The sequence below is a fragment of the Apodemus sylvaticus genome, chromosome 21 (assembly GCF_947179515.1).
Source record: "Apodemus sylvaticus chromosome 21, mApoSyl1.1, whole genome shotgun sequence".
In the NCBI taxonomy this organism is placed as follows: domain Eukaryota; kingdom Metazoa; phylum Chordata; class Mammalia; order Rodentia; family Muridae; genus Apodemus; species Apodemus sylvaticus.
This window is the reverse complement of record NC_067492.1, coordinates 49,347,410-49,374,747: the sequence shown is the minus strand read 5'-3', so window position 1 is coordinate 49,374,747 and position 27,338 is coordinate 49,347,410. Positions and strand designations below refer to the sequence as shown.

The 27,338-nt window shown below is 39.6% G+C and overlaps 1 protein-coding gene across 10 annotated transcripts in view; it reads left to right on the top strand.

The window, feature by feature from the left end:
- Inpp4b (inositol polyphosphate-4-phosphatase type II B) overlaps window positions 1-27,338 on the top strand; it is a 762,101-nt gene that overhangs the window by 70,172 nt on the left and 664,591 nt on the right. The window contains exon 1 of one of the 10 annotated variants that reach the window (XM_052167330.1): window positions 4,565-4,585. The exons of the other annotated variants lie outside the window; for them this stretch is intronic. The gene's annotated coding sequence lies outside the window, so the exon portion shown is untranslated. Of the gene's footprint in view, window positions 1-4,564; window positions 4,586-27,338 lie in introns of those variants that run through there. 10 annotated transcript variants of the gene reach the window in all.

The following is a 27,338-nucleotide window of genomic DNA, read 5'->3' as shown; positions in this document are numbered from 1 at the left end:
CACAAACAAGAACACTGAGATTGAGTTTAAATAATTTGCTTGAAGCATATCAAGTATAGCTGTGAGCTCTGACTTCAGGCATGTGTCTGAGACAGGTATAGTCGTACTGGGCAGTATACTACAATGAGCTCCTTGCTCAGTGCTGTAAGTTGTGGATTGAGGCTGGTCCACAGCTTGCCACCATTGAAAGATGGGAGAGACTGTGGAGAAGCAGGAGCCTACCAGGCAATCTTCTGATCATTAGGGGTGTGCCTTTGATGGGAATCTTAGGATCTTTTCCTTCTCCTTCCTGCCTCCTGCCTGTAGTGAGGGTTTTGTCTCTCACCTGTTCCTGCTGTGAGACGCCCTCTTTCCACAAACAGCAGGGAGAATCATGGACTGGAATTCTGAAACTCCCAAATAAACCTTTCTTGTTTTGAAATGAGTTACCTTGGGTATTTTGCTGCAGTACTAAAAAAGCTGACTGACACTTTGGCACCACAGACTCACATGTAGCCAGTTCTGGTAATAGGCTACACCAAAGTCTTTCCCCTAAAGACATGCTTTGAGGATCCTTAAGCTCTCTAAGGCAGACTATGAAGAAGAGAAAGAACTCAAAGGCTCCTGTAGAAAGAGCTTGTGCTCTGTAAGCAAAGTATTAATCTTGATGGTATGACACCCTTATGCCCTATGTTAGTTTTCACAGTGATTTCTGGATATCCATATTGCTTGATGAGTTATAAAATTTTCTATTGTCTGTGACAAAGTTCCAATACCTGGATAGGTTAAAACAATCTATGTTCATTATTTTACATTTTCTTTTATTTCTTTTTTCATTCATTAATTTACTTATTCACTCTATAATCCAATCACAGCCCATGCTCCCTCCTCTCCTTCCAGTCCTACCTTTCCACCTACCTTCTCAGAAAAGTGGAGGCTGCCCCCAATAGATGGCGACCCACTTGACCCATCAAGTCTCATCAGGACTAAGTGCATCATCTCCCTCCGAGGCCAGACAAGGCAGCCTGTCCAGGAGAAAGAAATAAAAAGGCAGGCAACGGAGTCCAAGTCAGAGATAACCCTTGTTCCAGTTCTTGCAGGGCACACAGGAAGACCAAGCTGTTCTTACTGTTTTGTGTCAAGCCTATTACCAGCTGTGAGCTATGGTTGATCACCCACTCAACTCTGACCTAGAAAAATACAGGTGGGGTGTAGTTTCTGTGAACAGCAGGCTGGGCACACCTTGCCTGGATCCTCTGAGCAGGGAGGAATAAGACTGCATCTAGGTACCAGTTGGAGCTTATGGTCTTCTATGTATGATCTGGGCTTTGTGGGCTTGCTGATGGACTCCAGAATCTTTGTATTTTAAGGCTAAGGCCTTTGGCTCTACAAGTTACCCATAATTCTCATATATGTCACTATTTCCACAGGAAGTTCATGGAGCAGCAGAAAAGTCCACCTCTCTCCAGGTCTCTCCTCACTCTTCTCTAGCCATTCTAACTTAATCACAAGGACTGATTTTACTCTTACTACATTCTGCTGATTGAAAGCAAGTATAAATATGGAAAGGAATTGACAAGAAAAAACAGGGAGTGAGGAGTATGTGATGTCATTGGTTGGAGTCTTTTTGCCACATGGAAAAGTTCATAGTTGTAGAAAGCGGTACCCAACTGACAGTATCAGATACAGGTTTAATATTTGGAAAGAGAGAAAAATCATAATGGATCCTGCATATGATGATTTGGATCTCCATTTGTGGGGTGTCTAAGCACTTTATCAAACATGGTTCCTGATCACAGCCTGAGTTCCTTGCTTTCACATAGACTATTCCTATTTTGTAGAATCTCTCAATTCCCCAAAAGACACAGTGTAGTGAATGGGCCTTGAGACCTTGTTACACTTTTAGGGAGCATGCTCAGGTTCCCCAGGTTTTCCTCTTGACTCTGCAAGTGGTTCAGCATAGCTGCACTGCAACTCATGGGAACTTCTTAGAAATGCAGAACCTTTGGCCTATCTATGCTTGAAGGATAAGACTGCATTTTGGGAAGACCTTGGATGATTATGTGCATATGAATGCTGGTCCTGGGGAAGCATCACATAATAGCACACATTAAACAACTATGCCTCCTTGGGGGCTGCACCCCACTTGGCCAGAGCGAGTGGGTGCTCGACATTATCTCACAGCTGGTAACAGACTTGACAAGAAACAGTAAGAGCACATCAAACTGCTTTGAATTAATATAACTCTCCTGGGTCAGACAAATTACATCCTTGGGGTACAGAAAGAATTTATAGCCGTGATTAGAGAGATGCTGGCAGTAATCTGAAGAATTGCAGGGAGCCAGCTAGGTGCCATTTCTTTTTCAAAGAAGGAAAAAGATGAATCCTGAAAATTACTGGGTAGTGAGCCTGACAGTAATTTCTACAAAATTCTGGGAGGAATTATTAAACAGGTAACTTGTCAGCTCCTAGAAATAAGGATTGTAATCACCAGGAATCATGCCAAATTAACCTCATTTGTTTTTCTTATAACACATTTCTAAGACTGCCAGGTCCAAGGAAAGCTGTGGTATTTACAAAGCTCCTAATGGCATACACACAGCTCACATGTAGAAATGTGGTGCAATCATAATCTTAAATGAATTCATAGCAAGCAGGATTATTGTCTCCTCCAGGATAAGTCAGAAATATTTGTAAGAAAGGAGCTTGATAGGAGTTGAAGACTGAATTGGGTCCCTGTGCCAGTCAGGGGTCTATTATAGAGGTTGGAAATCCTAGGAATGAAGAGAATACGAGATTTGAATGGGGATTTGATCTTATAGAGCTGTGAAATGGATAACATGAGAGGAAGCCAGTAAAAAAAGAAGATGGATGTGAAGTGATGGGGAGTAAAGAGAAACCACAAGGTGGGGGGGGGGTGTAGTTTGGATCCTGCTGCCTTGCTAACCTTCCAATTCTGATGCTACAGACATCTGCTAGAACAAAGCAGCTGAGAGAGCTGTCTCCTGACAACCAGCGCATGCCAACAAGGCTGACCGGCAGATTCAGGACTGACGTGTAGGTGCTGAAAAAGAACTGCAGCTCTAGTCTTGACTTCCAGTGTACATACATTTCTTTGATTGCTACTCTTATCCCACAACCACAACGGAAAGGAAGCATGGAGAATACATTTCCTGCTTAGCTAAGCTGTATGATGCAGTTCTAAGGTCACACAGCAAGCTGTACGCAGTTCAAAGGTCACACAGCAATAGAACTCTGTCCTTGGCCTTGCTCGGCTGAGTGATTAATAATGCAGAGCTTTGAAGGACAAGCTGGGTTTTAGGATTCAAATGAAAATGCCAGTAAACTGGTCTCTCACTCTTCAAACATCCCTGTAGCTGAGAAATCTCCTGTTCACCAGGCTCAATGACTCAGTGTCCCCTTTTCTACTGTCTTCATATCACCTTTTGTATATATCCATAGCATTTATTAGAGATTTTCTTCTTTACAAAACTTTGATTTATTCATGTTGTTTCACCCTGATCAGAATGCAAGATATATGTGAGTAAGGTCATTATTGTCCATTAGGTTCATTGCTCAACCCACAGCAGTTAGAATAGGCTAGGGTGTAGATAACATGCTATAAATATTTATTGGCTGATACGTAACTAAATTTAATGAGTTACAAGAGTAACGCCATTTATTGAGTGGTAAAATATCAACTCTCTATGTAGAGAATGAAGGCTATCTAAATGAAGAATAATTCATGAGGGAAAACAGATTTGGGTTTTTGTGAAGCGCAAGCACAAAGTGAAAATTTGGTTATTGGAAAATTAATGCGTATTTTACTTACATAGTAGAAACAAAGGAAATAATATGCATACCATGCTGTATAAAAACAAGGATAGCATATATTAAGAGAAAAAGAATCATTGTGTCAGCAAGCCAAGGGAAAAGCACCATGTGAGGATTACATTAGCAAAAAGCATTCAACACCATTCAGTAGGCATTTATGATAAACATTCTCATTGAACTGTCAGCTTGGTAATGAACAGCTGCAACCAAGCCCCCTATCATTACCAGGCACCTATCTCATGAGAAATAAGGTCCTTTCCCCTTAAATAATGTATCTAATAAAACTCTACTCTTAGAAATACTTACAGAAAGAACTCTTAACATTCAAACAGTAAAAATTCAATCTGATCTTTTAAAGGAATGAGCTAAATATATGAAAAAAACATCGTATTAAAAAGATATAGAGATGGAAAATAAACATAAAAGGTAATTAAAAATTAGAAATTTCAGGTTCGAACACTAATATAATACCATTGTGGTTCTTACTAATGCGTTTAAAATCTAAGTAATAGTACCAATTGATGGAGAGGATACAGAGCAACTGGAGCCTCATCCTTTGCTAGTAGAAAAGCCAAAATGACCATCTCTGGATGGCCTTTCCTTCAGTCTCTGCTCTACACTTCGTCTCCATATTTCCTCCTGTGAGTATTTTGTTCATCCTTCTACAAAACACTGAAGCATCCACATTTTGGTCTTCCTTCTTTTTAGGCTTCATTTCATTTTTGAATTGAATCTTGGGTATTCCGAACTTTTGGCTAATATCCACTTATCAGTGAGTACATACTGTGTTTGTTTCTTTGTGACTGAGTCACTTTACTCAGGATGATATTCTCAGGTTCTATCCATTTGCTTGTGAAATTCATGAAGTAATTTTTAATAGCAGAGTAGTATTCCACTGTGCAAATGTATCACATTTTCTGTATTCATTCCTCTGTTGAGGGACATCTTGGTTGTTTCCAGCTTCTGAGTATTATAAATAAGGTTGTTATGAACATAGTGGAGCATGTGTCCTTATTACATGTTGAAACATTGTCTGGGTATATGCCCAGGAGTAGTATAGCTTGGTCCTTAGGTAGTGCAATGTCCACTTTTCTGAGGAACTACCAAACTGATTTCCTGAGTGGTTGTACCAGCTTGTAATCCCACCAGCAAGACTCTGCCAGAGCCTGACAAATACAGAGGTGGAAGCTCACAGCAACCATTGGACTGAGCTCTGGGATCCCTGATGGAGGAATTGGAGAAGGGACTGAATGAGCTAAGGGTATCTGCAGCCCCATGGAGGGATCAATAGTGTCACCAGGCCATACACCTCACCACCCAGCTCCCGGGGACTGGACCACCAACCAAACAATACACATGGCTCTACACAGCACTGGCCACATATGTGGCAGAGGATGGCCTTATTGGTCATCAGTGGGAGGAGAGACCATCGGGCCTGTGGATGTTCGATGCTCCAGTGTAGGGGAATGCCAGGTGGGAGGACAGGAGTGGGTGGGTGGGGGAGCACCCTCATAGAGGCAGGGATGGAGGGTATGGAATAGGGGGTTTCTGAAAGGGGTTTCTGAAAGGGGAAAACATTTGAAACGTAAATAAAGAAAATATCCAATAAAAAAGTGGTTTCCTCTCTAAATAAAATAAAATGGAAAAAAAAGAAAAGCAAACGTGATATAGACATGCTAGAAGATAGTTGGCAGTTTCTTATATAGAGAAACATAGTTATAGCACAATGATAGTTGTGGCTGCACTTTGAGTCTTGTGAAGTTGATAGCAGCTGTCTTCATAATGTCCATAACATGAGCAGTAATCAACGTTCCTTCCACAGGACAAGGAACTTATTCAGTTATGCAATGCAGTGTAATATTTTCATCAATAAAAAGAAATTAAATAGCAGTCAACTAAAAGACACAGTTAAGGGGCTGGAGAGGTAGCACAATGTGTCAAATGATGCTGACCAGCATGAGGAACAGAGTTTAGATGTCAAACTCTCATAGAAAATGTAGGCGTGGCAGTGCATTTCTGCAGCCATGGTACAGGGCTGGAGAGCAGAGACAGATGCTTATCGAGCCAGAATATTCAAAATGGTGAACTCCGGGTTTGTTGAGAGACTCTTTCTTAAATAATATGACAAAAAGCAATAGAAAAAGTCAACCTGTGTCAACATCTAGACCAGCGGTTCTCAATCTTCTTACAGTTTCTCATGTTGTCATGGCCTCTAACCATAAAATTATTTTTGTTGCTACTTCATAACTATTATTTTGCTACTGTTATGATTGTAGAGTAAATCTCTGTCTTAGAAGACCCATGTGAAAGCGTTGTTTGATGTCCAAAGAAGTCACAATGCACACATTGAGAACCACTGATCTGAACTCTACATGTGTGTATAGTGAACACACCCGCAAACATATACTCAAATACACACACACATTTCATCTAGTAGAAATGGTTAATTTCATATATAAGGGAGAAACATGCACATTAAAATTAGGTCAAGCACCTTGTGGTACCTGGAAGTGAAGCAATATCTGAATAAGTTAGTTAATAAAAACAAAACAAAATCCTCTCAATATATGGTTATTTTTGAGATATACAAGTGCCTAAAAACACCTGCCAGTAGCCCAACATGAAATGATTCCACTTAGAAAATAAAGTTTTAGGGGGTTGTCACCCAAAGTAGGAAATGCTGTTCACAGATTTTTTTCTTTACAAAATAAACTGTTTGATATGTAAATGAATGATAATTAAGACAAATATCCGCGTGCAGCTCTTGCAAATGAAGTTTAAATAACATATGTAGATCCTCCATTCTCATGGACACAAAGCTTATACATCCAGATTTTAAATATGGGCTATGCAAAAACCACATCCTGTCACTGAGAAGAGACTGGAATGTGATGGAGAGAAAGAGTATGTTTACAGGGAGGGCACTTGAAAGATGGGAGGGCGTGGCTATGGCATTTACTGCTCCTGTGTGGTGGTGGTCATGGCACTCTCCCTCTGTGGCGCTCCTTCGCCCGCCCTGGTCCAACCATAAAAATATACACAGAGATGTATTCTACAAAATGTTTGACAAGACTTTCCCTAAGTATCAACGCTTTTAGAATTAAGGACAGTACGTGGGGTTGGACAAATGGCTCAGTGGTCAAGAGTTCTTGCTTTGCCACATTGAAGACTGGAATGTGGATTCCAGCATCCACAGAACAAGTCAAAACAATTTTGGAAATGTCTGAGGGAGACAGACATGAAGATCCAGCGGTTTACTGGTTTCCAGCATCGCCAAGAAAAAGTGAATTCCAGATTCAGGGAAAAACTGCCTTAGGCATAGGCAGAGCATCAGAGAAGGCGACACTGGGAACCCATTTGGCCTCCACATGTTTGAGTATGAGTATGCACTTACAGAAACACTGATACAATTCAATAAATCAATAAAGTAAATCCTTTAGTATTAGAAACTCAGAGTCAAGCACAACCTGATATGCTATCTAGATAGGTCCTGGATATCAAGTGAAAATTAAGTGAGGCTGGACAAAAGATGAATTTTAGTTAATAATAATGTACTAGCACAGCCTCACTAACTGTGAGAAGAATACTACACTAGCATTATATGTTAATAATAAAGGAAATCATGTGCAGGCTTGAGTAGATTTTGCCCAATCTTTGAAAATTTTTAAAGTCTACTTTTCCAAAATAAATTATTTCATTATTTTGAAATGGCAAGTACTGACATCAAAGGTGTGCAGTACCATGCCTGTCCTAAAGCTTCCTGGAATGAACTAAGAAAAAGACATCTATGGGCATTGTCTCAACTCCCCCTATACTCTGTTCATTCCCCAAGGTAGCCCAGAAGTTAAGCATTTATACAAACATATAAGGGTACAGCACAGAAAGAAATAGGTTTTGAGAGAGAGTGGCTATTACATACCTCTGCCTTGGCTGCCGCCTGTGTCTGGCTCCAATACCTAGAAAACAACACCCAGATACCACCAACCAAGGAACTAAATAGAATAAGCCTGAAATGGTCCAGCAGTGGGACAGCCACCCAAGTTGGCTCCATTACTCAAGCCGAACTAAACTAACTAAACTAAACTAATCTAAACTAAACTAAACTCAACTCAACTCAACTCAACTCAACTCAACTCAACTCAACTCAACTAATAGTCTCTGTCTCCAGAATTTGTCTGTATGACATCATAATAGGTCCTTCAAGGTAAAGCCAAAGATTGTACATTGCAGACACTACCCTTCCCTGGGGCTGCCCTTGGCTCTTCGAGCCCTTATATCCCAAGTCTCAGGCAAGAATCCATCTATGAATCTTCTGAGGCTCAGCTTGACAAAGTGTCACTAAGGAAGAAGGGATGAGGCAAAGTTTCAATGTCTTCCAAAATGGCTTGTTCAGATTAACATCTTCTCTGGAGCTGGAGACTGTCGTAAGTTTGGATTAGATCCTGTGCCATACATTTCAAACTGCAGGTTAGAAAGCAGAGTCAAGCCAAATCAGAGAGAGAACAGTTGGAGTGGGAACACAATATGAGGTTAAAAAAAAATGAAGTGTTGAGAAGATAAAACCAATAAGCCAATTTTGGAAAAAAAAAAAAAAGCCTTAGAAAACAAGTTAAGTTCTGGTGCTTTAAAATGCACAGACCTTAAGTGTGAAGGGATCAGACTTTAGTGCAGTTTTGAGTGCTGAGACCAAGCCAGACTGATCACAAAAGCAAGGAAGCTGGTCAACACTGATCACGAATAGATGGTATCAGGCATCAGAACTGTCCAGCATGGAGTAACTTTGGAGGAATGTGGGCTCCCCTTATGGATCCTCTGGTAGAGGCCAAAGAAATGTCCTGGGGAAGAAGATGACAAGGATGAGCCCGAAGGTGTCTCTCAGCTGCTGTGAGTGCCCGTGTGGCGGCCACTTCTGCCATGGTTACATTGGTTCAGGTGGCTTGAGGCAGGCCTTAGCAGCTAGTTATTTTCTTATGACATCCAGATGGTATGCTTCTCTCTGATCATCTTGAAATTACACAGTCTGAATACAAAGCAAACAATAATTGTGGTGCATGGTGAGAGATGAATTCAAGAGAAGACGCTTCAGACAATACATCTGTCTGCACATACTTTTATCTCAAAAGAGAATTAAATACAAGGAAGAGGGCTATGAAACCTAGGCATAAAGTAGACCCCTGTGGTGGCTTTAATATCGGATATTATCATCTTGCTTTTAAATGCTGTCTGATATCATAATGCTTGAGGCCAGCTCCAGTGAGCAAGAGTGCTTCTTGGAGGGTAGCAGTGCCATTATCTATAGCAGCAGATGGCTCTTGCCCTCTAGAAATCCAAACCCATTCCATCTCTTCTGGGGAAAGAGAAACAGGAGGGATTTTGGTCCCTTTCCTCCTGGTACTACTGGCAATGGAGTGGGTCCCTGCTTATGGGAATTTAGGCTCTTGTATTCCTTGGCTTCATTGTTCTACTTGGTGAGTTCTTTAAAAAGTAGAGCTTCAGAAATAGATATGATTACGAAGTCAAACAGTAAGGTCTCTAACAAATATATTACACTGAAGCTCAGAAGATTTTCACACTGAAGTTCTTTCAGTGAAGAATGGTTAGTGAAATAGATCTCAAGAAATATCTATGCAGTCTTGCAATATAATGTAATGTAAGTGCATATTTGCATAGATTTATGTGAATATACTTTAAAAAATAATAAACTGTATATCTAGTTAGACCTGTGTTGCTGTGTTAATATAAATAAATATTTGGTTGGTAGAAAATCTGTCATTTGTAGGCTCTATATAGTGCTTTGAAATGGTTTGCATGTACTGGTAAATGTTATTTTTTGTTGTCATCTTTTAGCAATGCTGGTCTTTTAGTTCCTTTGTAGCTAAGTAGAACTTTGAGCTCTGATCCTTTTGCTTTTATAGCCTAAATCTTGGAGGTGTGCCACCTTACTCAGCAATCAGCTAATATTTTAGAAGACCTATAGTTTGTATTTTATGTCTATTCTAAAGCCTCAGTAGCTTTGGATTTCTTTGCTATATTAAACTGGGTACAAAATATGGAAAATTATGGAATATAAAAAGTACTATAGGCTAGTAAGGTTCTTTTTCCTATTTTACCCTGAGTACCAAAAGGTGCATCAGCTTAGTTTTCCTGTACTGTAAAAGGAGACTTAATTTTTACTGTCCATTATTAGTCTCAAAGTCATCCATATTATAGTTCTTGAATGATATGTTCTTCACGTGCTCATATACTCATTACTTGGTCCCCTCTCCCCCAAATATAGTGGCACAATTCTTTGAAGTCCCAGAAACTTTAGAAGGTGGAGGGAGACTCCTTTGAGGAAACAGTGCTCTGGAGGCAAGTCCTCAGAAGAATCATGTCATTGTTTCCTTCTTGTCTCCCAGCTTCCTGTCCCTTATAAAGGGAAAAGGTTCCTCCGCTACATATGTGTGCTGCCAAATATTCTATCTAAGTGCATGGGGCTAACCCACCATGGATCACACACTCTCAAGCTACATGCCCAAACAAGTCTTTGCTCTTGTTAGAAAAATAATGAAGACAACTGTTTCCTGGATTCTCCCTCCAAGTACGGTTATACTGCCAGATTCCATCTTTATGGTGTCAATGGTTACCATCCCAATTTTCCATGAGCCTTCCTCCTGGCTTCTTTGGCTAGGTAGCTTGCTTGTGCCTATATGTCTCTTTATATAGATTATAAGTTTCTTTACTCCTGGGAACTAGCATATTGATTTCTTCATTTCTGTTTCTTCCTCTGCTATTGACATTGGTCCTTCATTATGCCTTCAACCACTTACATTCATACATTCTTTAAGAATTACCAGAAGTGTGTCTTCTAAGAAAAAGATTGCTCAGTTGGAATTAATCAAGTCTCCACCACACTTTTCCTCATTTGTTTCTGAGCTCTTCTTTCCTTCTTCAGTGTGTCTGACTTCTCTACATGCATCTACACACCCCTTGTAAGCCCCCAAGGGACAGACATCCTGCTCATCCAGTGCAGGACCAGTGTCTGCTTTTGCACACTGCAGATGCTTTAGAAGTATAACTGAAAAAATTCCTCCCTAGGGGCTCCCAAAATAGCTTCAAAAGCATCTCTTCTCTGTGACCCACAGATTTATATGCGATTGTGACTCATCTTTATCCTTGTAGCCATAGATCCATTATGTATAGAACATAGTTGAGTTTGTAATTAGGATCAAACTTAACACTGCCAGAAAGCTCCTGCATTTCCCCCTCATTAAGCCTTTTTTTCTTGGAGAAACTTGGTGTCGTTTATAGTAATATGCAGGCTAACACTGAAAAATCTTTTTCTTTTCTTTATATTAGACGTGAAATTCTTAATAGTTCTTGTCAGTTCACTCCAAAACGCAGCTAGAGTCATCTCTGCATTGCTAGTTCAAGCTCCCATCCTAACTTACCTGAATCATGTTGCTTTATTTGTACACAAGCCATAACTAGGACCTTCAAATTGACTGCCTTTTATTGATCTTCTAAAATCTGTTCTCCTCACAGTATCGAGAAGTCTCTTAATGGCTTCTATTCACAACAGATGTGAATTGCTAGCTACACCAACCAAGGCCCAGAGAACCCAAATTCTGGATAATTTTGGCTTGCCACCTTCTTCTTCCGTTCATAGTGCCACAGTGACCCTGGCCCAATTTCTGTTCCTCAAACATGTCAAGCTAATTGCTTCCTGTCTTGGAATTGTGACCTTGCTCCACTTTGAGGTTGGAGATGTCTTCTTTGAGAGCAGGTGGCTATCAAGTGCTCAGATGAGCTTCCCATAATGCCTTGCTTGTGAGCTTTAGTGACTTTTCTTATCATAGCAACTAATACCAACAGAAGAATGCTGTGCTGAGTTTTTAGCTACACAACTTTATGCTCCCGCTGGATCACAACTACTCAGGAGCTATCTTGGGTCTGCGAATAGAAAACACACACACACACACACACACACACACACACACACACACAAACCAATTAATTTTAAAATGCCTTGGCAAACTCAATGACTGTGCTCTCCTACACCTTCCTCTGCTCCTCCAGGCTAAATTTTGGAAATGGACAGTGGCAACCTACCTGAAAACTCACATGGCTGGTTGGTTTTATCTCCTGCTTCCTTTGAATCCCACTTTTCTTCCCCCAGTCATGACCATTCTCTTTTTCTCTGTCCTACCCATGCAACTCTAAGTGTTCTGTCCTATGCTCAGCCATTGGCTGCTGACATCTTCATTGGTAGATGAAAAACCAATTGCGGATAAGGTTCCTTCAGCATCTAGACATGTAGACTCAAAGCATCAGCACCAATCTCCAACAGAAGAACCTTACGAAAAAAGAAAGGAGGATTTACTTTGGCTCACAGCATGGAAGCAAAGAAAGACAAATGCAGATGCTTAGCTCCTTTGTGTGTCTAACTCAGTTCGTAAGACCCTGGGATATTGTGGCCCAGATCTTCCTTTCTATTGAAGACACTGTTATAAGCACACATGAAGAAGTGTGTTTCTATAGTGATCATGAATCCAGGTAATCAATGAAGATTTGTCAACGCATCCTGTAAGTTCATCTTCTTTATGGCATTTTCTGGGTTTATGATGCCTCCACTCCCCTCCCTCCTCTTAGAGGGATAAACCAGGTCTTGGACACATCACCTGCCTTAATCTTTTTATGATTATCAGATCCCCTAGTGATGGTGCATCATTGCCATTTATCCTGGCATCTCAGGGTCACTATCTCATCTTCATGGCTACTCCTTGGCTTGCCTAGGAGTCCCTTGAAGACAGACACCACCTTGGATCCCCACTGCCTTTCATAGAGCTTAGCTCTGAACAGGTAAGCATGGTGTCTTTTCCCTTTAACTCATGACTCCCTCTTTCCTCCCTCTGACTTTTTTTCGGATGGAATTTCTTGTTAGTTGTAGGGAACTTAAATTCCTATTAGAGCTTTTAAAACTGAGATTGGGGAATTGATGAGGCCTATAATTGGTAAAAGAAACTCTGACCTAAAGTTCTTGCCTAATGAAAGAATGTGGTAGGAGGGCAGAGGGAATAGTTTCAGTTAATAGAGGAGATGAAGATTTGATGCCCAGGGTGCCAGTTTATTAGGCAGGGAATCCAACTATTAATTCACTGAAAAAATGATCTGTCAGAGATACTCATCTCCTGTCCCAGCTATGGGATGGGCACAAGTATCTTAATAAATTACAGTCCTTTTACCTTTATTAACATTATTAAATTAAAATCTATCTTTATTATAAAATTTTAGATTAGAGAGCAGTATTAGCAACTCAATATTATTAAACCAAGAGGATGATCCAGGTTCCTTGGCAAACTCTAGTGACAAGTATATGAAATGTGAGATGGTGATCACTAGAGTAGGAGGGTGGAAAAGGGGAGCCATGGTGATTCTTGCATTTTCCATGAAGGTTTTGAACTAGCACATTGAAATCCCATACATGTTTATGGATATGTATGCATATGTATATGTGTATATGTATAATCAATACATGTTAATCAAAACAACATGATGCAGTCTATTTTCAATTTTTTTGGTTTCTTACTACACATCAAGGATTCTTAATCTTTTTCCAGTGGCATTACATTTTGCCTGCGAAATTTTTATATGACTCTGGGTAAATAGGGATATAAAATTGGTATACAAGTTGAACATTTATTAAAAAATAAACTCATCATAAAACAATTCTCTGGTATACGTGCACTTAATGAATTTATCAAAGTGGGAAACAAATTCGCATACTGGTGATGTGTGTCCATTTAGTTTACCCAAAACTAAATATTGGCTGAAAATTTCATCTTCAATGGTATAAAGGCCTAATCAGTATATTTTTATTTTTCCAATTTTATGTGTATGTGTGATATCTATGTACATGTACTTTTCTTTGCACATGTTTGGAAGTATGCATGCTGAGTGTGATTGCATGGGCCTGTCTGTGTGCATGCAGAGATCAGAGGTGATGTTGAGAATCCTCCTTGATCTCTTCTTGATCTTATTCTCTGAGTCAAGGCCTCTCACTCAAATTTAGAGCTTGCCAATATGACTACTTTTCTTACCAGCTTTCTCTGGGATCCTCTGTCTTTTGAGGATGGGGTTAAGGTAGATTCACCATGCCTCCCAGGCATTTATGTGCTCTTCTGAGAATCCAAATTCAGGCCCCACTCCCTAGATTCAGCTGATGTTTTGATTTTGTAATTGTCAATGCTGTGAACATCATTTTGCATAAGCATGTGGTACAAAATGGCAAATGTATGTTTAGGGTCATTTCAGAAATGTTTTAAAATTCTGTTCTAATCTTAGGCCAAAATTCATTGAACAGTTTCTTATGAAACTCAAGTTGGCAACTGAGGAATCAAATTTTAAAATAAAACATTCTCAGAGACCATAACTTGAGCATTTGCTCTCTGGAATTAAGCCATTTTGTTTCTGCGAGAGCAGAAAACTTTGTATGCACAGTGAAAACACTGAAATCCATAACTTATAACAGTATCAAATCTGAGCTGTGGTGTTACAGGCAAAGTTTGCTCACACCATGTAGCATGGAATTAAAATAAGGGCCAGGCAGAACATGTATACCGTATGTTCAGAGCAAAAGCTGCAATGACTTTGTGTGATGTATCTGAGGTCAGCACCACCCAGAACACCCCCATCATTACATGTTTGCTTTTTAATTCACTTTGGCCACCACATATTCAGAAGCCTTTCAGGGTTGCCAAGTGTTACATGAGCCCCACACTCAACTAATGTGATTTCCATAGGGGGGTCATGACTCACAGATTAAAAATCTAGGGCATACCTCACACCATATTTGAAGGAACTAGTTTAAACAGCTTAATTAGCAGAATTCATTCTTAACGTTTTGTCATTTCCTTTGGCCCTCCTCACATTGCTGTCCACCTTCCATCTGTGAATTGCTAGACCCACCAATGATGACTTCTGATCCCACTTTCTGTCTTGTCCTTGCCAAAAGCACTTCATATAACCTCATTCCTTTTCCCTCCACATGCCCATTTTCTTAGTGCCTTCCTGCTAACTAAATTAATGAAGAAAAACAGAAGGTTGTTAATGAGTAATAAACACTTCAGTGTTTGATCCGGTGTATTTGCACTTTTAAAATAAAATTTCCTTGAGAGGGGAGCTGGAGAGATGGCTCAGAGGTTAAGAGCACTGACTGCTCTTCCAGAGGTCCTGAGTTTAATTCCCAGCAACCACATGGTGGCTCACAACCATCTGTAATGAGATCTGATGCCCTCTTCTGGTGTGGCTGAAGACAGCTGCAGTGTACTCACATATATAAAATAACTAAATCTTTAAAAAAAGCTTTCCTGGAGAGAAAAATATTTCAAAAGTAATAAATCATGAACAGTCGAATTGTCGACATAACATTAATCCACATCATATTATAAAACACCCAAGTACCATGCCCCCTCTGTCTGCCACAGTGATGATGCAATAAATTAGTGGAGTTCAAAAGCAGTTCAAGTAACTTTGGCAGATTTTTAAAACAACACAACTGTATTTATTAAAGTCAACCTCCAACTTGAAATCCAATATGTGCAGTGCCTTTGAGAGCATCATGGCGCCTTTCTGAATTTTTTGTCACCTAACCTGGACCATTCCCCTCAGTTTACAATGGAAGCAAACCACAGTTGTTGCAGGCTTGGAAAATCCCTCAAAGTCAACAGACCCAAAACAAAGTCACCATTTCCTACTTCTCATCCTGTTTTGTGATCGCAGAGGACCAGGCTATGGTAGCAGCCTCTCACAGTGTCTTTTCTGTAACCACTATGGACCTGGACTATGGTAGTAGCCTCTGTTAGTATTGTCAATAAGAAAGTGTTCAGAACAATCTCATGAAGGGAAGGTTACTACTGGACCATGGTCTCAGATGTTTTACTCTGTGAATGCTTCATACCATGTAGTCATGTAAGAACAGTACAGAGGATGTGTAGTACAGAAGGAAGACTTTCTTCACTTTGTGATAGTCTGGAAGTAGAGAGTGAAAAGAGAAAGAGACCCAAGTGAGATTGATATACATTAAGAACATATTCATTCCCTTTGGGAAGTTTTACTTTCTAAAGTTTCCTGAATATTCTGAAAAAACAATACCATCTGAGAACCAAAGCACTGAATATACATACAGGCCAGTGAGGGACATTTTATATTCAAACATAAGAGCTTCTAGAGTTCTATACCAAGCCATACCCCAAACTTCCACCAAGTTCATGAAACACTAATCCTCCTATTGTATCTTTTTCTAGAATTCAGTCCAAACTAAGGCAAATGCATCTCTGCCCCCTTTATGACTATGCCTACATCTCTTCATGATAGAGCTCTATTGTCTGACTGTTCCCAGGGCACCCAGGAACCCCATGTTGCTGTCTCAACCTCATGTTTGTTCTTTCTCTAATTATATTCCCAACCCTATTTCTGTGTATTTGTCAAGGATCCATGCAGACACTGTGTCTTCTGAAAAACCTAGTTTCCATGTTCTCTGTGTAGACTAGATTGCTCCTTATGTTATGTGACATTTCAACCTAATGTCCACATTTCTTATAACCTTCAGACTTGGTTGACCAATGTTTCTTTATTGCCTATTAAAGTCTGGAATGATATTCAGAGCAATCTATTATTTATCTTCTCATTTATTTATTATTCAATTTTGAATCTCATGCTGCAGGACTTGACATCTTATGGACAGTAAATATTAAAAGAATAATAATCAGTCATAATCTATAATGATCTCTTAGTCTTTGTCAGTTTTGTCCCAATCCCAGTAATCCATTTATTAAGTATCTTCAAATGCTTTGAAGTAGATAACACAGCTAGTGGCTAATGCTTCCAGTGTTCTGTGTTAGAGTTCTTTGTCTTGATTTCAATTCCAGTCATTGCTCTGGAAGACAGTTTTGTGATAGCATAGACCCATGCCGAGTAACTTACTTACTTCAACTGTACTGTGTACCAGTTTGCTTTCTCTCCCAGTCTTTCTCCAAAGTATTAGGAAGTCACTAGATCTGTTGTCTGTTTAGTACAAATTGAACAGGACTTAGCATCTCTGGTCAGCCTTCAAGCATGGGTTAAGAGAGCTGGTAAGAGCCTTCTCCACCCTTAACCCTTTGGATAGACAATTTTACAAGGTCATCTCGGAGACCTTGGCTGACTCAAGCTTGCAATGCTTGTAGAAGTGATATTTGCAATTTAGTTTTCTATGCTATCTTCTCACTCCTGTGACTTTTCATTTTTTTCCAGAGGCATCTATTAAATAAACTTGAAGATATTCTTCCAGTTTATTTTGAAGAAACTCAAATTAGGGACTGTCATTGTCCCCACTATGTTAGTTAGAAACAGGCACAGAGGACTAAAAACCTTATGTAAACTCCTTTTCTTGGACACTGAAGTGCACAGCCATTTCCATGATCATGCTGCAAAACTGATGATGGTAAAAGACTTAGGAAACTCAAAAGAAGCCACAAAGCTTCTTGCCATTTTGTGTTTACACTTGCCTTGATGGAAAAATGAAATTCTGTGCATTTGGAAGCAAGCATATATTACTTCTTATATCTTCATATTTCAGGTCTCCCTGTCCTTCCCAGAAGAGGTTCTTTCTAGATTAATAAACAAACATTGAAGTGTTGTACCTTCTCACTCTAAAGGCTCCATTGCAAGACTTCCCTGCTGACGTATGCATCATAGAGTTCCCTCAGATTCCTCATGGATCTGTTGTTCTCAGGGTAGTGTGGATGGAGCTAAGCATTTCAATGACATTCCACATACGAGTGTCACCACAAATAAAACCTAATAAGATTTTATAACTCTGAACAACCCTAGAATGTAAACCAGGTTTTGTTTTTTTTTTTTTTCTTTTTATTCGATATAATTTATTTACATTTCAAATGATTTCCCCTTTTCTAGCCCCCCCCCCACTCCCCGAAAGTCCCGTAAGCCCCCTTCTCTTCCCCTGTCCTCCCTCCCACCCCTTCCCAGTTCCCCGTTCTGGTTTTGCCAAATACTGTTTCACTGAGTCTTTCCAGAACCAGGGACCACTCCTGCTTTCTTCTTGTATCTCATTTGATGTGTGGATTATGTTTTGGGTATTCCAGTTTTCTAGGTTAATAACCACTTATTAGTGAGTGCATACCATGATTCACCTTTTGAGTCTGGGTTACCTCACTTAGTATGATGTTCTCTAGCTCCATCCATTTGCCTAAGAATTTCATGAATTCATTGTTTCTAATGGCTGAATAGTACTCCATTGTGTAGATATACCACATTTTTTGTATCCACTCTTCTGTTGAGGGATACCTGGGTTCTTTCCAGCACCTGGCAATTATAAATAGGGCTGCTATGAACATATCCTTATTACATGGTGGGGAATCCTCTGGGTATATGCCCAGGAGTGGTATAGCAGGATCTTCTGGAAGTGAGGTGCCCAGTTTTCGGAGGAACCGCCAGACTGCTTTCCAGAGTGGTTGTACCAATTTGCAACCCCACCAGCAGTGGAGGAGTGTTCCTCTTTCTCCGCACCCTCTCCAACACCTGTTGTCTCCTGAATTTTTAATCTTAGCCATTCTGACTGGTGTAAGATGAAATCTTAGGGTTGTTTTGATTTGCATTTCCCTAATGACTAATGAAGTTGAGCATTTTTTAAGATGCTTCTCCGACATCCGAAGTTCTTCAGGTGAGAATTCTTTGTTTAACTCTGTACCCCATTTTTTAATAGGGTTGTTCGGTTTTCTGGAGTCTAACTTCTTGAGTTCTTTATATATATTGGATATTAGCCCTCTATCTGATGTAGGATTGGTGAAGATCTTTTCCCAATTTGTTGGTTGCCGATTTGTCCTCTTGATGGTGTCCTTTGCCTTACAGAAACTCTGTAACCTTATGAGGTCCCATTTGTCAATTCTTGCTCTTAGAGCATACGCTATTGGTGTTCTGTTCAGAAACTTTCTCCCTGTACCGATGTCCTCAAGGGTCTTCCCCGGTTTCTTTTCTATTAGCTTCAGAGTGTCTGGCTTTATGTGGAGGTCCTTGATCCATTTGGATTTGAGCTTAGTACAAGGAGACAAGGATGGATCAATTCGCATTCTTCTGCATGCTGACCTCCAGTTGAACCAGCACCATTTGTTTAAAAGGCTATCTTTTTTCCATTGGATGTTTTCAGCCTCTTTGTCGAGGATCAAGTGGCCATAGGTGTGTGGGTTCATTTCTGGATCTTCAATCCTGTTCCATTGATCCTCCTGCCTGTCACTGTACCAATACCATGCAGTTTTTAACACTATTGCTCTGTAGTATTGCTTGAGGTCAGGGATACTGATTCCCCCAGATTTTCTTTTGTTGCTGAGAATAGTTTTAGCTATCCTGGGTTTTTTGTTGTTCCAGATGAATTTGATAATTGCTCTTTCTAACTCTGTGAAGAATTGAGTTGGGATTTTGATGGGTATTGCATTGAATCTGTATAGTGCTTTAGGCAAAATGGCCATTTTAACTATATTGATTCTACCGATCCATGAGCATGGGAGGTTTTCCCATTTTTTGAGGTCTTCTTCCATTTCCTTCTTCAAAGTCTTAAAGTTCTTGTCATACAGATCTTTCGCATGTTTGGTAAGAGTCACCCCAAGATACTTTATACTGTTTGTGGCTATTGTGAAGGGGGTCATTTCCCTAATTTCTTTCTCAGCCTGCTTATCCTTTGAGTATAGGAAGGCCACTGATTTGCTTGAGTTGATTTTGTAACCTGCCACTTTGCTGAAGTTGTTTATCAGCTGTAGGAGCTCTCTAGTGGAGTTCTTTGGGTCACTTAGGTAGACGATCATGTCGTCTGCAAATAATGATAGTTTGACTTCTTCCTTTCCAATTTGTATCCCTTTGACCTCCTTATGTTGTCGAATTGCCCGAGCTAGTACCTCAAGTACAATATTGAAAAGATAAGGAGAAAGGGGGCAGCCTTGTCTGGTCCCTGATTTCAGTGGGATTGCTTCAAGTTTCTCTCCGTTTAGTTTGATGCTGGCTACCGGTTTGCTGTATATTGCTTTTACTATGTTTAGGTATGGGCCTTGAATTCCTGTTCTCTCCAAGACTTTAAGCATGAAAGGATGCTGAATTTTGTCAAATGCTTTTTCAGCATCCAATGAAATGACCATGTGGTTTTGTTCTTTGAGTTTGTTTATGTAGTGGATTGTATTGATGGATTTCCGTATATTGAACCAACCCTGCATTCCCGGGATAAAGCCTACTTGATCATGGTGGATGATTGTTTTGATGTGTTCTTGGATTCAGTTGGCAAGAATTTTATTTAGTATTTTTGCATCGATGTTCATAAGGGAAATTGGTCTGAAGTTCTCTTTCTTTGTTGGATCTTTGTGTGGCTTTGGTATCAGCGTAATTGTGGCTTCGTAGAAGGAATTGGGTAGTGTTCCTTCTGTTTCTATTTTGTGGAATAGTTTGAAGAGTATTGGTGTTAACTCTTCTTTGAAGGTCTGGTAGAATTCTGCACTGAAACCATCTGGTCCTGTGCTTTTTTTGGTTGGAAGACTTTCTATGACTCCTTCTATTTCTTTAGGCTTTATGGGACTGTTCAAATGGTCTAGTTGGTCCTGATTTAATTTTGGTGTTTGGTATCTGTCAAGGAAATTGTCCATTTCCTCCAGATTCTCCAGTTGTGTTGAGTACAGGCTCTTGTAGTAGGATCTGATGATTTTTTGGATTTCCTCAGTTTCCGTTGTTATGTCTCCCTTTTCATTTCTAAGTTTGTTAATTTGGATACTTTCTCTGTGCCCTTTGGTCAGTCTGGCTAAGGGTTTATCTATCTTGTTGATTTTCTCAAAGAACCAGCTCCTGGTTTTGTTGATTTTTTGTATGGTTCTCTTTGTTTCTACTTGATTGATTTCGGCCCTGAGTTTGATGATTTCTTGCCTTCTACTCCTCCTGGGTGAAATAGCTTCTTTTTGTTCTAGGGCTTTCAGGTGTGTCATTAAGTTGGTAATGTATGCTCTCTCCATTTTCTTTTTGGAGGCACTCAGGGCTATGAGTTTTCCTCTTAGCACTGCTTTCATTGTGTCCCATAGATTTGGGTATGTTGTGTTTTCATTTTCATTGTGTTCTAAAAAGTCTTTAATTTCTTTCTTTATTTCTTCCTTGACCAAGGTATCATTGAGTAGAGTATTGTTCAATTTCCACGTGTATGTGGGTTTTCTGTTGTTTCTGTTGCTATTGAAGACCACTTTTATTCCATAGTGATCAGATAGGAGGCATGGGATTAGTTCTATCTTCTTATATTTGTTGAGGTCTGTCTTGTGACCAATTATATGGTCGATTTTGGAGAAGGTACCATGAGGTGCTGAAAAAAAGGTATATTCTTTTGTTTTAGGATAGAATGTTCTATATATATCAGTTAAATCTAATTGGTCCAAAGCTTCAATTAGTTTCATTGTGTCCTTGTTTAGTTTCTGTTTTCCTGATCGGTCCATTGAGGAAAGTGCAGTGTTGAAGTCACCCACAATTATTGTGTTAGGTGCAATGTGTGCTTTGAGTTTTAATAAAGTTTCTTTTATGAAAGAGGGTGCCCTTGCATTTGGAGCATAGATGTTCAGGATTGAGAGTTCTTCTTGTTGTATTTTTCCTTTGACCAGCAAGAAGTGTCCCTCAGAGTCTCTTTTGATGACTTTGGGTTGAAAGTCAATTTTATCTGATATTAAAATGGCTACTCCAGCTTGTTTCCTGAGACCATTTGCTTGTAAAATTGTCTTCCAGCCTTTTACTCTAAGGTAGTGTTTGTCTTTGACCCTGAGGTGTGTTTCCTGTAAGCAGCAAAATGTAGGGTCCTGTTTACGTATCCAGTCAGTTAGTCTGTGTCTTTTTATTGGGGCATTGAGTCCATTGATGTTAAGAGATATTAAGGAATAGTGATTGTTACTTCCTATCATTTTTGACGTTATTTTTTAAATTTGATTGCTTAACTTCTTTTGGGTTTGATGAAAGGTTACTATCTTGCTTTTTTCAGGGTGAAGTTTCCCTCCTTGTATTGGTGTTGTCCTCCTATTATCCTTTTTAGGGCTGGGTTTGTGGATAGATATTGGGTGAACTTGCTTTTGTCGTGAAATATCTTAGTTTCTCCATCTATGGTGATTGAGAGTTTTGCTGGATATAATAGTTTTGGTTGGCATTTATGTTCTCTTAGAGTCTGCATGAGATCTGCCCAGGACCTTCTAGCCTTCATAGTCTCAGGTGAAAAGTCTGCTGTGATTCTGATAGGTCTTCCTTTATATGTTACTTGGCCTTTTTCTCTTACTGCCTTTAATATTCTTTCTTTGTTTAGAACATTTGGTGTTTTGATTATTATGTGACGGGAAGTATTTCTGTTCTGGTCCAGTCTGTTTGGAGTTCTGTAGGCTTCTTGTATATTCATGGGCATCTCTCTCTTTAGGTTAGGGAAGTTTTCTTCCATAATTTTATTGAAGATATTTGCTGGCCCTTTAAGTTGTAAATCTTCACTCTCATCTATGCCTATAATCCTTAGATTTGGTCTTCTCATTGTGTCCTGGATTTCCTGGATATTTTGGGTTACAAGCTTTTTGCATTTTGCATTTTCTTTAACTGTTGAGTCCATGGTTTCTATGGAATCTTCAGCATCTGAGATTCTTTCTTCTATTTCTTGTATTCTGTTGTTGATATTTGCATCTCTGTCCCCTGATTTCTTCCCAAGGCTTTTTATCTCCAAAGTTGTCTCCTTTTGAGTTTTCTTAGTTGTTTCTACTTCTGTTTTTAGATCCTGGATGGTTTTGCTTAGCTCCTTCACTTGCTTGTTTGTGCTTTCCTGTAATTCTTTAAGAGATTTTTGTGTTTTTTCTTTCATGACCTCAGCCTGTTGACCAAAGTTCTCCTGTATTTCTTTAAGAGATTTTTGTGTTTCATCTTTCATGACCTCAGCCTGTTGACCAAAGTTCTCCTGTATTTCTTTAAGTGTTTTTTGCATTTCCTCCTTGTTGGCTTTTGTATTCTTCTGGATTTCTTTCAATGATTTTTGTGTTTCCCTTGCAAGGGCTTCTAACTTTTGATCCATTTTCTCCTGAATGTCCTTCATGTGTTCCTGTACCAGCATCATGACCAGTGATTTTAAATCCAAATCTTGTTTTACTGGTGTGATGGGGTATCCAGGACTTGCTGGTAGAGGAGAATTTGGTTCAGATGTTGCCATATTGCCTTGATTTCTGTTAGTGACGTTCCTGCGTTTGCCTTTTGCCATCTAGCTCTCACTGGTGTTACTTGGTCTTGTCAGTGCTGGACTCACCAGTGCAAGCTGCCCCTTCCCCGTTGGCCTCTGGTGCACAGCTTACACTCTGCACTGCCTGTAGACAGGGTGCTGTTGTCCAGGCTGTTCAGATCCCGAAGCAGGCACCTGAAGGCTCCCGCTGGGGCCCGCAGGATTTATTGGAGCACACCGACTTCTCCCAGCTGGCCGCCCGGAAGCCCCCACTAGCCTCTTGAGGGACCTGGAGATGTGGCGGCCACCCAGGCCGACCTCAGTCTGACCGATCTCTGGAGCCCGGGATCAAGATGGAGGTGAGTCTCTCCTGACTGGCGGGAAGCCGAGTCCTGAAGTGGCTTCCGTGCAGCGAAAGGCTCTGCAGAACCGCAGTTGCTTGCCGCCCGGCTGGTCAGCGAAGGTCAGTGGTCGTGGGCGCAGGGCCTAACTGGACCCTGTGTCGCCTTGGTTCCACCGCTGATGGCCCTTCAGCTGGAGCAGCCACTGCTACCGCCGCCGCCTCCCGGTTTTGTTTTTCTTATATGTAAAATGAAGAGTTGGAGTTAAAGTGGATGCTTGTACTTGTGTGAGAGCTTAAAGCCCACTAAAATCTATGCTCTACCCCGATCTCTCTTCGTTCACTTAAAGTGTACACACATGGAAAACCATGTATCTTGTATAACTTCAGGGTTGTTTGTCCTCTCTGGTCTCTATGGACATGCCTCCAGGTTCTATTTTGGCCCTGGTCCTTTATAGTTCTAGGCAAATGCATATCCACCAAACACATCTTGTGGAAGACTTTTCTATGTGAAATGCCCATTCTTATTGCTAACTACCAGATTCACCGTGAGTCAATTATTTGATAAACATCCCTGTGACTTTTAAACAAGTATTAAGGACAATAACAAACATTTTCATCTACTTGCATCTTATTCTGAAGGTATTCTATGCTAAATATTTTTTAAAATATGGTGGTAAGAGATGTACATTGAGGGATTGGGATTGTATCCTAAAAATAATTTGTCATATAATATAAATGAAATTAAAAGTGATTATACAATGATATTTTAAATTAGTAAGTTTTCCCATATATGTCTATTACTGAGTTTATAATTAATGTGTTTGTGCAAATGTTTAGTACTCTGGACTTTTTGATTCGATACACTATTATTCAAGATTTCTATTTTGTTTGGCAAGAAGAACAATGTTAAATGGGAGTCTAATGGGCTGGAAAAAAAACCAACATACCAAATTCAGATGAACTAATGTGCTTACTGATAGAAATGTAGCAGCTTGTTGACTGGAAAAGAACAGTGGATTTGATTTACTTTATACTGAATTTTGATAAAAACCAGTAGGTTTTTGATGACAGTTTCCTGTAAAAATTTTATGAGCTGAATTTTTGGCTTATAAAAGAGAGAATTGATAATGAGAAAAATAGAGCTCAGTTTTAACCCATATTAGATACGACATGCTGTGTGAATATGCAGGTTCAGCAGATGCTTCTCTTAGGATGGATAGAAAATATCTACAGAGAGTAACTTATTTTTATTTTAACCAATTGTCTTTCAAATGAAATTTGATCTCATGTGATGGGAGGAGACTGATGGGACTCTTATAGTTTAGTTTAATATAGGATCTGAGGGTGGCCTTGATTGTATTATTCTCTTGCCTCTACTTCCTGAGTGCTATGTTATTATTATTATTATTATTATTATTATTATTGTGTGTGTGTGTGTGTGTGTGTGTGGTGCTGGGGATGGAACTTTGGGCCTTGTGGATGCTAGGTATGTCTCTAACAAGGCAAATATCGACTTAGCTAAACTTCATCTATTCTGATTTCTTGGGCCACTTTCCATTTATACATGGATTCGTCATCGTAACTGTCTTTCCAAATATTACCAAAGTGTTTGGTCCAGTCTGACTTTTTAGTCTACGAGACTGTGTTCTGATTTGATCTGTACATCTTAAGGCTCACGAGGTTCTCAAGGGTCCATGACTGTGAAGATTTGTTTTATTACGTCACAGACTCAGGTCTTTAGCTTCATCCATTCACCCTTGTTTACAACCATTAAATTCCAATAGACCCCCCCCCCCCACTTGCCTCACTGTCCTCTCCAGCCACACAGATAGCTGTACAAACTTTACTACTTGACTCCTTTGTTAATTTTAATTGAGGCTCATTCTACTATCAGCTGCCTCCACCAATAGGAAACTAAATTTTGTTGCTGAAATCTATGAGACTGAGTATCATGTTTTCCCTATCAAGTTATGTTCTTACTGTAGCTTTGTAGTTTATAATTTCTTGTTGGCTGTAACTGCCTGCAGTTACATCGAGCGGGTTACCTAGAAGGGAAGCTGGGGATGTATGGGAAGGTGGCAAAAAAGAGATGGAGACCAAGATAATACTTGCTATTCAAGGTCTCAAAGTTTAATGAAGAAGTCCCAATATATATAGGGAGAGGGAAAAATCTGGAAGCTTCTCAGCAGAATCAGTTCAGGTGCTCCACAGGTGGCTAGTGTTTTTCAGGAAACTGCAGGTTCTTGAAGAATAGGCTTCACCTTTGTCTGAGCACTCTGCCCTAGGTGGAAGGGATTATGGCTGACACAGGAGTTCCCACTCAAAGGCTGGGAGAGGAACTTCACATATGGTTGATATCAAGTTCCTGCCAGGTGTCATAGCACCTCAGTAAGGCTCTCTACAGATGGCTATCTGGATGATTTCTGAAAGCAGTTGTGTCACATCAAAAGACATGAGTATCCACCTGCTCCTAGACTATATGACAGACTGAGAGGGTGGTCCTTGTTTGTTTCTTAATCTAGTGGGTCTTATGCTTCTTTTGGGATTTCTTTGACCATGTTGACCATGCCTAAGTTGTTGGCATCACATTGGAGCGAAGATCTGGTCCTACTCCTATGCGTTGACCCACCTCTATGCTTTACCCACATCCCTATGCTCCATCAGGTATTTTGTGGGGTCTCTAGTTTCTTTAAGTTCCTTAGGGAAGATGCTAATCATCATCAATGATGAGAGATGAGGGAGGAGGAATAATGAATACATGTTTTATAGTGTTGACATCCTTAGGGATCTGGTACACTAGCCTCTCTCTGGAATATTTTCTAAGGAGTGATGACTATTCTGAATTCTGACAAATTCCTATGGCAGGAGCTGCTTTGTGTTTTGTTAAAATAATTTGATTCCATTCACAGAGTAGGGATTCAGGATCATCAGAATTCAAACGAAGTTATTACTTTTTTTGGTTTGACAGAAACTATAATATCAACAACTTCTTTGATGTCAGCCCAGTGTGGTGCTGTGCCAGCTACTTTTTGACAGTTGCCTTGAATGTTTTATTACTATATAAAGCAAAAACATGACCTTTGAGAATTTCAGTATCTGTTTGATGTATATGTTCATTCATATACTTTTAAGAAATCACTTTGAAAGGGTCAAGAAATGAATCTAATGATTTTGGGAGAACATTTGGGAGAAAAGAACATTTATTGCTTGTGTGTGTGTATGTGTGTGTGTGTGTGTGTGTGTGTTTGTATGCATTTCCAAAGTGCTGATTAAATAGTTTATATTTTGGGTGTGAATTATGTATTTTTACATATGCAATTTTGTCTGACACTAAAAAGAGAACTTTAGAATACCTTGAAAACATGTTGGAATGTTTTTAGAAAGTAATATAAAATTATGCTCTCATGAATTAAATCATAAAATTAGCATTTTGTCATTACTTTTGAACTGGAAATAAAACATCTTAAAAATGAATAAGCTCAAAGAATTTCAAACAGCAAAAAGAGCACTTAGGACATTGTGAATATGTTTAATTATTAATTTTCTGCAGAAATTTGTATTCCCTTTTTATAAAACCTTAAACGACTTCATTTGTCTTGACTGCTTACATTGTTTCTTTGTTGGTTTTTGCTTTTGTGTTCAAATCTTCTCTTTACTAAACAAAACATATACTCTTGTCTTTCAAAAAATCCCTCACTTCAGCAAAATGCAAACAGAACAGTTGAATTTTGGATTATAGTATGCCTTTCACTTGGTGGTGCAGCTAGCATCATGACTTGCAGTTATCCGTGTCCTACCCTTTACCATAATATTTCTTGTTCTTCTTCACAAAGGGAACAAGTGAAAATTTGAAAGTCATGGCTTCTAAATTCTTAGGATATTATATTGCAACTCTTAAGCTTGCTTTCCCCTATTAACCATGTGTTAGTTTCTCTGATAAAAACTCTTCCATCTGGCTAC